General features: G+C 50.3%; 1 pseudogene; it reads left to right on the top strand.

The window, feature by feature from the left end:
* Positions 1-8,988: 8,988 nt before the first annotated feature.
* LOC143026086 (uncharacterized) lies at positions 8,989-11,112 on the top strand (annotated as a pseudogene).
* Positions 11,113-12,532: the final 1,420 nt, after the last annotated feature.

Below are 12,532 nucleotides of genomic sequence, written 5' to 3'. Positions count from 1 at the left end.
GCAAACTCTTTACCCAAATCCTAAAGGAATTAAATGTTAAACAGTCTGTCTACAGCGTACCACCCCGCCAGTCAGGGAGTTCTAGAACGATGTCATCAAACGTTAAAGAATATGCTACGTAAATTCTGTTACGAGGAAGACCGTGACTGGGATGAGGGATTGCCTTTCCTCCTCTTTACGCTCCGTGAAACACCATCCGAAGCTCTGGGTGTTTCTCCCTTTGAATTGTTATATGGAAGGAAGGTAAGGGGACCCCTCAAGGTAATCAAGGACCATATCATATCTTCTACCTCACCTTTACAGTCTGTTAACCAGTATATTGTTTCCCTTAAGGATAACCTAGCCAGAATTCATTCCTTTGCCTTGAAGAACCTTGAACATGCACAAAGTAAAATGAAGGTTAATTTTGATCAGAAATCTCGTAAGAGAGAATTCAAGGAGGGAGATATGGTTCTTGCATACATTCCTATCTCTGGACAGCCTCTTCAAGCTAAATACCATGGTCCTTATAAAATTCAGAAAAAGATGTCAGAATATAATTACGTACTAGAAACCCCTGACAGACGTAAAACTACTCAACTTGCTCATGTTAACTTGCTTAAGCCATACCTTGCCAAAATACCACTAGACAGTTCAGTCAAACCATTGCTTTCGCTAAATCATAGTCCCAGTAAAATACCTATGTCAACCGACCGTCCACGAGTCCACGAACCGACGTTGCCACATTTCGATCCTCCTACAGTCGGCAACAACAGCGACATCTTGAACAACCTACTTTCGTACCTTAACCACTTGAATCCTGATCAAGCTAAGGAAATTTCTGAAAATATTTCTAGTCACAGATCCTTGTTCCGAGATAATCCTGGCCGTTGTAACCTGACGTCCCATGAGATTCAACTGTATCCAGGAACTTCTCCTAGCCACCAGCACCCGTACCGACTGCATCCCCAGAAGAAGCTGATAATGAAGAAAGAGGTCGACTATCTAGTGCAGCACGGTTTGGCAGTTCCCAGTAATTCCCCATGGGCCGCTCCGTGCGTTCTGGTCCCTAAAGAAAACGGACAAACTCGACAGTGCACGGACTACCGCCGAGTGAATGCAGTTACCATCCCTGACGCTTATCCTCTTCCCCGCGTCGACGATTTAATTGATAAGGTGGGACAGTCCAAGTTTATTACTAAAATTGACCTCACTAAAGGTTATTACCAAATTCCTTTAGCTCCACAAGCTCGTCCCATCTCTGCATTCATCACTCCCTTTGGACTCTATGAATACACCGTCATGCCGTTTGGGTTACGTAATAGTCCGGCTACGTTTCAACGTACCATGAGTAGCCTATTACAGGACATTGATGGGGTAGCTGTATATTTAGATGATATAATAATATATTCTCCTAATTGGCAGAACCCTGTACACCTACTAGATGTCGTAATGTCCCGAATGGAAGAAGCCAACCTCACCGTCCAGCTTTCCAAAACCATCTTCGCCCAAGCTACAGTGACGTACTTGGGACACGAGGTGGGACAAGGCGTCGTCCGGCCGAAACGAGCCAACATCTCGGCCATTCTCGACTACCCGGCTCCCGCTACTCGAAAAGCACTTAGGCGCTTTCTGGGTATGGCCGGATTCTATAGGAAGTTCTGTCCAAACTTCTCAGAGGTATCCTTACCCCTTACCAGAATGACCAGCTGCTCCATACCTTACTCCTGGACTCCGGAATGTCAGAACTCTTTCCTGCTCCTAAAAACCTTCCTCACACAGGAACCAGTTCTGCGTTCACCTAACTTTGACGTCCCCTTCGTTCTCCAGACGGACGCAAGTGATCAAGCCGTCGGAGCTGTTCTACTCCAAGAACATGATGGGATATTGCATCCTGTCGCGTACCACTCGGCTCAACTAGATAAACACCAAAGGCAGTATTCGACCACCGAGAAGGAGCTACTGTCTATCATCTCTGCCCTGCGGAAGTTCGAATGCTACGTAACACCCAGCTCGACCCCCTTACGGATATTCACGGACCACAATCCGTTAATATTCCTTGAACGGAACAAGAACAATAATAGGAGGCTATTACGTTGGTCCTTGTTCCTCCAATACCTCCTCGATATAAAATTTATCAAGGGTTCTGAAAACCTCCTTGCTGATGCCCTTAGCCGTCCTGATTAGAACTCCCAACTCGTCTGTTCTCCTGAGTTGATGAGTTCTAGGGGGGGGAGGGGTGATGGCCCACCATCCTCCATGTATATAAAATGTCTGTATCTGTATGTCAATCTTTAATTGTAAGATAATTATGTATGTACTGTAAATTGCTTATGGGATCTACTCTCTCTAGGCCGACTGACGTGAACTAGTTCTGTCCGGCTCATCCTTCGCCTTCCTCCCGTCCTCGCCAACTGTATATATAATGCATCTGCCGGCTCCTAGCGGGCGCACTTTTCGTTGGCTGAGCGACGCGTAACTTTATCTCTCCCATATTGCTTTTGCTCTAGTACCGTGGCGTCACCACGTAATCTATATTCTCATGACTTGGTTTTCGGTGGAGGAATTAATTGTCAATTGATTAATTTTGTTGTTGTAAAGTTCTTATATTTGTTTTGTTGGCTTTTTGCCATACATTAAATTAGTTATCTTTGTTAACTTCCGTTTGGATTTGCCTTACCCACATCAAGGCCACTAAGTACGAACCCCTCCTAGACATATTTCCTTATAACCTTGCGAAAGGTATAACAATATATATACTGTATATATATATATATATATATATATATATATATACATATATATATATATATATATATATATATATATGTATATAATATGTAATATATATATATATATATATATAAATATATGTGTGTGTGTGTGTGTGTGTGTGTGTGTGTGTGTATATATATGTATATGTATATATATATATATATATATATATATTATATATATATATATATATATATATATATATACATATCAAGGACTACTATTACACAGGACGTGGACACCCAGATTCCTGGCGCCGCTAGCGGAGGCCAGTCCAGTGTGTTACGAGCAGTGGAGGTGTAAGGTTGTGTCGCTGTTTCTTTCGCGCGTGGCTGCATTTAGAAGTGGATAGTGTTTGTTTACATAGGTTCTTGCTGATTTTGTTTGTTTGGTTCTTCATAGGTTCTTTCTTGTTGATTTTGTGTATTCAAAATGCCGAATAAATGTGGAGTTGTGAACTGCAACGGTAATTATAACAAGGATAACAGGTGCCGAGTGTTTCAACTGTCAAAAGACCGTTATTAAAGACAAAAGTGGCTTGATGTGCTACCACCACGTAATAACTTTGTTGTTGATTCTGACAGATTTTTCATTTGTGAGTTTTCCATGAATGATTATTGTTTTGCTCTTGAATCATACCCCAAGTGTAGTTATGAACAGCTCAGAGACTTTTTGGTGCTGTCAAGCAAACGCAAGCTGCAATAAATCACTTAATCTATTGACAAGGATCAGGTGATGAGGGAAACATTTGCCAAAGTATAGACACTGCAGCAGAAGAATGGATTTCTCTTGATAGATGAAGTATAGATTCGGTCAAGTGTTGTATATTTCTGGTGTGGTTCTGAGTGGCATGGCAGTGAACAAGCCAGACTGCAAGGCCACTTCTATGCTGTGTATTATGATGAAGTCGCTGCACAGAGGACTTAGTATTATGATTTCTGTGACACCCGCCCACAGGCTCACAGCAGCATACCAGCTTGAGCGTGTGAAGGAGGCGGCAGCTGCTGTTGAGAGGGCAGGTGGGAGTGTCATCGGGTTTATCACAGACAACCACAAGATAAACCAGAAATACTGTAAGCTGTTTGATTTTCCGGGTGATTGCCGTGCCACAGCCAAGCATCCTCTTGACAAAGATCGTGTCTGGTTTCTCCTTTTTGACACAGTGCATTTTCTGAAGTGCATCCGCAACAACTGGATCAGTGAGAAGTGCCAAAAGATCAGTCTTGACAATAAAACAACAGCATCATTTGCTGACGTCAAGGAACTGTACGAGTCAGAGAAAGGCAGTATTCTGAAGACTACTCCCCTCACTAAATTTGCTGTCAACCCCTCACGACTTCAACTACAAAATGTGCAGCATGTCTTGAAGGTCTTCAATGAAAAGGTTGTGGCTTCGTTGAAGCTCAGAAAATGTCATGACACTGCTAAGTTCATCCAAATCATCCTCAACTGGTGGAATTTAGTGAATGTATCTGGTAAGGGGCAAGATCAGCTGCTTGTGGAGGAGAGCTGCTTGTGGAGGAGAGCTGCTTGTAGAGAAAAGATGCTTGATGGGAAGAGCTGCTTGAAGATGTGCTTCGACTTAGTCCCCCTCCTTATAAAGGAGGCTGGTGTGGACCCAGGCGAACTGTCCTGGGTCCTGATTGGTCCGTTCATTTTCGGTGGAGACGCTCTTGCTGACTATGCTTGCCCATTATGGGTCATATAAAAGCTTAGGTCGGGATGCGTCGCGGTTAGTCTGGTCTAGACTGGTGGCGCGTCGCCACAATACTCCCCCCCCCCTCTTTCGGAGCGAGCGCCACGGAGGTAGGGCGAGACGCGAGTGATGTGGCAGAATTGGGCCGGCCTTTTTATCACTCGACCGGAACGGGTGATTGTGCCATCAGATGGCATCTCCGGAGAGGACGGCCTGGATGTTGGAGAAGCCGGCGGCAGCTTGCTGGAGGCATGGTCGCTGTGTTGGCGAGGGTGGTCCGGCTGGGCATGGAGCTGTGGGGATATACGGTTAGGTGAGAATGGTTGCAATGAAGGGGAGAGCGAGTTCGGAGGGAAGTTAGGGTCTTGAGGGATGGGGTGAACACTGTTGGTGGGATGCAGAGTTGGCCTGGGTGATGGAAGGGGCGGTTGCCGCGAGGAATCTGACTGAGCCTGGCTGTGTGGGGTTGAGGAATCATGTGGAAAGGGGTGGCCTGAAGAGACGAGTGGTCCCAGGGGAGGGGTGGTGTCTTGAGGTTCGGAGGGGAACACTCGATATGGGGCGTTGCTCAGTGGTGGAGATGGGGTAAGGACCATGTTGTAAGAGAAATTGGAGGTGATGGGAAGCGTTGGTAGGGGAAGAAAGGGGGAGGTAAGCTGGCTTAAGCCTGTCGATGGAGATGTGATCTGGCTTAGCACCTCGGTGGATGAGGAAGTGTTTCGCCGATATGCTGATGACTTTGAAGGGTCCATCGTACGGGCGTTGGAGAGGGGTTCGTCTGGAGTCCCGCCTGATGAAAACGTAGTCACTAGCGGCGAGGGTCGGGGGAACATGCACTGGCTTTGATTGTGGCGCCCGAGGTGGCGGTGGGCGGGTGTTGGCGAAGGTCTCCTTGATGAGCTGAAGGAGGGCGTAACGATCGGGATCGTCAACGGCGGGGGTGGCAATCTCCCCAGGAAGGCGAAGGTTTTCGGCGCACGCTAGCTGAGATGGAGACACGTCACTGTCGATTTTGGAAGTGTTGCGAATGGAGAGGAGCACCAGGGGGAGGGCGTCGGCCCAGTTGCATGAAGATTGCTGTGCCTTGAGTGAATCCTTCAGCTGGCGGTGGAATCTTTCTACTAGTCCATTGGCTTGAGGGTGGTAGGCGGTAGTCCGGTTGCGGTTGGTGCCAAGGAACTTGAGTATTCTGGACCAGAGATCAGATTCGAACTGGGAGCCCCTGTCGGTGATAATGGTGTGGGGGGGGGGGCGCCGAATCTGGATACCCAACCGGAAAGGAAAGCACGGGCTGTTGTCTCGGCAGATATATCCGGGAGAGGGATCGCCTCCGGCCACCTGGTGTACCTGTCGACGCACGTGAGCAGGTAACGCATGTCACGGGACGGTGGAAGGGGGGCCATAATATCCACATGGACTGATTGGAAGCGTGTTGTGGGTGTAGGGAATCGTTGGAGTGGGGCGTGGACGTGGCGCGTGACCTTTGAAGACTGGCAGGGAAGACAGGTGCGGGTCCATTCTCTGACGTCTTTGTTGATGCCTGGCCAGACGACCCGATCCGTGAGTTGCCCGGATACCAGGATGACTGCGGTCGTGGAATGCCGAGAACACATCCTTACGCTGACAGGTGGGGATGTACGGCCGGGGTTTGCCTGTAGATACGTCACACCACAATGGTACAGGAGTGTTGGGGAGCTGTCGGAGCTGCAGGGAGGAGGTGTCATGCAGGCGTAGGAGACGGAGTTCCTCGTCGTTACCCTGCGAGGCGGCGATGCGGGCGTAGTCGACGTGGTGGTGATCGGGGAGGATGCTGGAGGCAATTCTGGACAAGGCGTCGGCCACTTGGTTGTCCTCTCCTTTGATGTGCTCAATGTGAGTAGCAAATTGGGATAGGAATGACAGTTGCCGAGAGACTCTTGGTGAGTGGTGGTCGGAGATCCTGTCCAGTGCATGGGTGAGCGGTTTGTGGTCGGTGAGGATGGTAAATGGCCGGCCTTCTAAGAAATAGAGGAAGTGCTTCACGGCTGAAAATATGGCCAGAAGCTCCCTGTCGAATGCACTATAGCGCATTTGGGAAGGATCCAGTCGTTTGGAGAAGAATGCAATCGGCTGGAGCTGTCCTTTGACCCTCTGCTGGAAGACTGCGTCTGTCGCTGTGGAGGTGGCATCGGTGGTAAGGAAGGTGGGGGCGTGGGCCACTGGGTAGGACAGGCGGGCAGCCTGTGCAATAGCAGCCTTGACCTGCCCAAATGCTTGGGTGGCTTCAGGACCACTTCACTGGTACGACCGACCGCTTGGAACGGTTCTTGGTGAGGTCGTTCAGTGGTGCGAGTTTGGCGGTTGCATCGGGGATGAATCTATGATAGTAGCTGACAATCCCTATGAATTGGCGCAGCATCTTGACGGACGTTGGCTGTGGGAAGTCTATAATGGTGTCCACCTTCTGAAGGATAGGGTACAGGCCTGCTGTTGAGATGCGATGTCTGAGGAAGTCGAGCGATGACACTTATAGGAGGCACTTAGACAGGTGGATACGGAGGCCATAATCTTGAAGTCGGCGGAAGAGAAGGCGGAGGTGTTTTCGGTGTTGGTCGTGGTAGTCAGAGGCCATCAATATATCATCGATGTAGACGGTGACGAAGTTGAAGTCTCTGAGGGCGTGGTCCATAAACCGCTGGAACGTCTGGGCAGCATTACGCAGGCCAAACGACATAATTTTCCACTCGAAAAGACCGAACGGCGTGACGATTGCTGTCTTCTGGATGTCCTCTGGTGCCACAGAAATCTGGTGGAACGCCCTGACCAGGTCGATCTTGGAGAAGACTTGTTTCCCGGAGAGCTTGAAGTGAAGTCTTGGGAGTGCGGGATGGGATAGCGGTCGGCCTTGGTGATGCGGTTAAGTTGGCGATAGTCACCGCAGGCCCGCCACTGGTTGGGTGGTGGAGGTGGCTTGGGGACCATGTGGAGTGGCGATGCCCACGCACTCTCCGATGGGCGGATGATGCCTTGGTCAAGGAGGTCTTGGAATTCTTGTTTGGCGGCGACCAACTTCTCTGGGGAGAGGCGTCGAGGCTTGCTGTAGACCGGCGGGCCGATTGTCTGAATGTGATGCACAATGTTGTGGGGGCGGGTAGTGGTGGCCTTGCATGGAGACGTCAGCTGAGGAAAATCTTGCAGGATGCGTGCGTATTCGCCAGCTGGCTGAAGGGAAGATACTTTAGGAGAAGAGGCGTTGGTGGTGGTTCCTGGTATGCGTCTTGTTGCATGGTACAAGCAGTTATCCTTGGCGCTGACTGCCATTTTGTAGTATTGTAGGAAGTCGTAGCCAAGAATGGGTTGACGGACATCTGCGATAACGAAGGTCCAAGGGAACTTGCCATTCTGGAGGTCCAGGACGCTGTAGTGGCTGCCGTACGTGGCGATGGGTGTACCGTTGGCCGCAAGCAGGTCGTACGACGGAAGGCTTGTACCTTGGCTCGGGTCTCCCGTCGGAGGCATGATGCTGACGGCTGAGCCAGTGTCCACCAGGAACGATAGGCCAGTATGACTATCGCGCACTGAGAGGAGGGTGTGGGCCTGGTTAGCGGGGGAGGGAGTGCTTACCGACCCCCGCGTCTGGAGTTTCCCGACCAGCTACAAGGTTGTGTGCACTTGAGCGCCTTGTTGCCGAAACGGGTATGGTACCAGCAGGGGCCACTATCCTGTCCCGGGACGGTGCTTCGTGGTGTTTGATGGCGTTCCTTCTCGTCCAAAAACCGACTCAGCAATTTTTTTATGTCTGTGATTTCCTGCCGTAGCTGCTGCACACTTTGATCCTTGGCATTGTACGATGAAAGCGTGGTTTCGTTCACTGCACTAATGTCTGAGGGACAGCTGGTTGGGGGTCGTAACCGTGAATCCCGCGATCACTAGCATCTGGTTTTTCACTGCGCACTTCACTTATATTATGTATCGCAACATCACTGTAAATGATGCTCCTCGCAGAGAGCGTGGCGTGTGTCGTAGCTTGTAAGGACCTATAGCGCTGGTACATCCTATCGGCGATGGAGCAGTAGGCGTCGTCCTCCTTGTCGGCGGCTAGGGCTTCCAGATTTAACTGGAAGGCTTCCGGCATTTTGGCGAGGTGTAATGACCGGAGGAGTTCCTTGGGCAACTGCACCTTTGCCCGTGTGTTAAGGGTGGCAATTCTCCGGAAGAGTTGTGATGGTCGGTCGTCTCCGAGTTCGCTGTGCTGGATTTCCTTGCACAGCTCGTTATCGGGCCTGGCGTAGTGTTTCCTCAAGGCAGTCTTGAGGGCTTCACACTTATCTTCCGCCGGTGGTGAACTGACGACGTCACGGACGAGAGCAATACATCGTCGGTAGCGCGGCGATGTATGCTCCGAAGGCTTGGTTGTTCGGCATGTCGGTCTGGGTGGCTAAGTACGCTTCGGTGTGAACTAGCCAGCTCTCCAAGTCATGGGAGAAACTTGGAAGTTTAACCTGTGAGTTTACCATCTTCCTGGTTGTTCTCACTCGGGGTCACCACTTTGTTGTGATATGGCTCCTCACGGTAACACCCGCGACAGGAGCACGGCGGACAGCATCCTGACGCTGCTGAACCAAGTCAACCACCGCCCCGCCATCGTTGTCTTCCTCGACTTGGAGAAGGCATTCGAGCTGGCCAGCCCTCACGCCATCCTCGCCGCCCTCGTAAGGAAGGGCGTGATGGGAAGGATGCTAGCCTGGCTCCGCGACTATGTGTAGCATCGCCGCGCCAAGGTAAAATTCCAGGGCCTGAAGTCCAGCTTCCAGAGGTTGGAGAATGGGACGCCCCAGGGCGGTATCCTCAGCCCCCTCCTCTTCAACCTGTTGATGGAGCAGCTGGTGGCCCTGCCCTTCCACAATGGCACCATCCTCCTCAGTTACGCCGATGACCTCGCCCTCGTGGTCACCGGGAGCGGCAACAAACTCAGGAAAGCGCAGCAGGCGCTCGACATTATCAGCGGGAAATGCGAGGAGCTGGGCCTCAAAATCTTTGCAGAGAAGTCCCGCGCCATGATGGTGAGGGCTGCCGACCCGGCAGGTCAGCTCTGCGTCCAGGGCGTCGGACTGGCCTGGGTCAACTCATACCAGTACCTAGGGGTATGGGTGGACAAGTGGCTGTCCTTTACAGCCCACGCCGCCCACCTGAGGGAAAGGGCCCAGGCTAGGCTGAACGTAATGCAAGCCATGGCACGACCCACAGCGGGGACCACTTTCTCCGTCCTCCGACTATACTTCGTACTTGCAGTGCGCTCCCTGGTGGACTACAGCGCCCCAGTCCTCATATCGCTCTCCCGTAGCCAACAGGAGCGGCTCGAGGTGCTGCAAAACACCGCCATGAGGACGATGCTGGGAGCTCCAAGATGGACCAGTGCGTGCGTCATGCAGAACGAGACCCGCCTGGTGCCACTCACCACCGGAGTAGGACAGATCGTGGCCTGCCGCGTGGCCAGGGTCCTGGAGCGCGACTCCGAAGGAGTAGCACAGAGAAGACTACGGCTTGCAATGACGCAAGGGATCGATGTCCTCCACCGCAACCCGTGGCTACTCCAGTCCACCCTGGCCACCCACAGCCTCGCCCACATTAACGGCTGGCGCTGGCAACACGCCGACCTCCCGGCCCCCACCCCCGTGGGAGCCCCCCACAGCAGAGTTCTCCACTACCCGGCTACAGGCCAGCAAGGCGCTTTGCACCACCGAGGAGCTGCGGCATTCACCCTCATGGCGGTGGCGCGGGTGTCTGAGCCGGGCGGTGCCATATACTACACCGACGGCTCGGTCGACCCCGAAAGTGGCAGGACGGGCGCCTCTGCCATCACCGCTGGGACCGAACTGCTCGAGAGGACGCCGGATTACTGTTCCACCCTGCAGACAGAGCTCGTGGCCATCCACCTGGCCCTGGAGCACGCCCAGAACCGCCAGGAGGCTACTGTGGTCCTACACACAGACTCCAGGGCGGCGTGGCAGGTCCTCCAGCAGCCGCACCCCAGCGACAACGTGGGACTCGTCACCGCCGTCCTGGGTATCCTGCAGAGCCTTGCCGCACAGGGACGTTGGATAAGGCTGCACTGGATGCCCAGCCACGTGGGCGTGCGAGGCAATGAGTCCGCCGACGTTGCTACAAGAAGAGCCGCTGGCGCCCCCCACGTGACCAGGCACCTGCCACCAAAGTCTATCGTACGTGAAGGCGCGAGCCAGGTGTGCTGCAGCCCACCAGACTCACCGGCAGTTAGAAGGAACAAAAGATAAGCTGCTTGGTACGCCGCCGCCACCGACTATCAGACGTTGAGCGCCTTCCATCAACAGCCCAGGGCGGACGGCGTACTGTTGCAGAGAATTATGCTGGGCTACTACACCAGGGAGGAGCTGTACGACGGCTTCCAGTGACAACAGTGCGATGACTGCGGTAAGCACAGCCGCCACCCGCTGCTGCACTACCTACTGTCCTGCCCGGCCACGGAGGCCCGCCGACCAGCGCCGCAGACCCCCGCCCACCCTGCAGAAGGCAGCCTCCTCAGCAGTCGGGCAACGATAGCTACCCTCCTTGTCCGCCAGACGCCCATGGACGTGATGCTTGGGGTGGTCAGGGCGCCCCCCCCCCTCGCTGACCTCCCTACTCCCTCACCTTCCACCCACTAGGGCACGACAACTCCCCCAATGGCGAGCTGTTGCCCGCATTGTATATATATATATATATATATATATATATATATATATATATATATATATATATATATATATATATATATATATATACATATTTATACAATAAACCTTTATTAACTTGCGTCGCGGTCAGTCTGGTCTAGACTGGTAGCGCGTCGCCACATGGGTGGTGTGAATTTTTCTCCCTCACAAAAATCGAAGGTTCCCAATCCACCAATACATACAAACGTGACGCCCATGACGAAATGGAGAGGTGAAGTGAGAGGTGCACTCCCCCGCCACGAAATTCGATAAGTCACGTAGACCTTCAAAAAACTTAGAAATAACACAATTAAATTCCAGGCCTTACGTATGCATGAACTCACACATGTGAGATCTTTGTGATCTCACAGTGATTTCGACGTGTGCTCGCGGGTTGATTGGGTATAGTCTATAAACAGACCAGCTTCAAAACGTGAGGCTCAAACAAAGGTGTGGGGGTGGTGTGTCCCCAGACTGATCATGGTATTGGCACCGGAACTTTCTACAAGACTATATGTATGTATATATATATATATATATATATATATATATATATATATATATATATAAGTGATTAAATTGAACCACCTTCGTAGGAGAAGAGGAAAGTCCCAATATCAATACAATGATTATAACAACCGGATTTAATGTTTCTTATTACATAATTATTTTGTAGGTTGTGTATAACAGCAAATCATCTTTTTAGAATTTTGATCACCATAAGTAATGATGATAAAAATATAAGCAAAAATTTATGTATATACTTTTCAAAAATCAACATTGTATATATTCTAACAAATCACGTTTCTTATTACATAATTATTTTGTAGGTTGTGTATAACAATAAATCATAGTTTCAGAATTTTTATCACCATAAGTAATGATGATAAAAATATAAGCCAAGAATTTATGTATCTACTTTTCCAAAATCAACATGGTATATATTCTAACATATCACGTTTAAAGGTATCAGGATATGTTTGGCATAAATGCTAATACTTTAGATTTACACTGATGTGGCCTTTGAAATGTACCACCATCCATGGAGTGACTCGTTCATTAAAACAATTGCTTACACCTGCTCAAACCTGATTTTATCATATCACTCACTGTATATCTCCATTATGCATTCAATTTCCTTTTAGCTTATTTCAGATTATAATGACAAGAAAACACAATGAAATCCTTATGAACTGGATTTCGTAGAAATGGAATTCGAGAGGAGTGAATGATCGGTAATCATGTTTCGTGTTTCTCGGGACATTGCATAACAGCAGAAAAGAAAAATAAACAAACAAACATGATATCTTGCACCTCATGTAATAAATGTGGGTGCTGGTGTTGCTTGTTCAGGCTACTTGATTAGATTATA

Source organism: Oratosquilla oratoria, chromosome 6 (assembly GCF_046742065.1).
Source record: "Oratosquilla oratoria isolate Oo_2021 chromosome 6, ASM4674206v1, whole genome shotgun sequence".
NCBI lineage: Eukaryota > Metazoa > Arthropoda > Malacostraca > Stomatopoda > Squillidae > Oratosquilla > Oratosquilla oratoria.
This window is presented reverse-complemented; position numbering and strand designations above follow the sequence as displayed.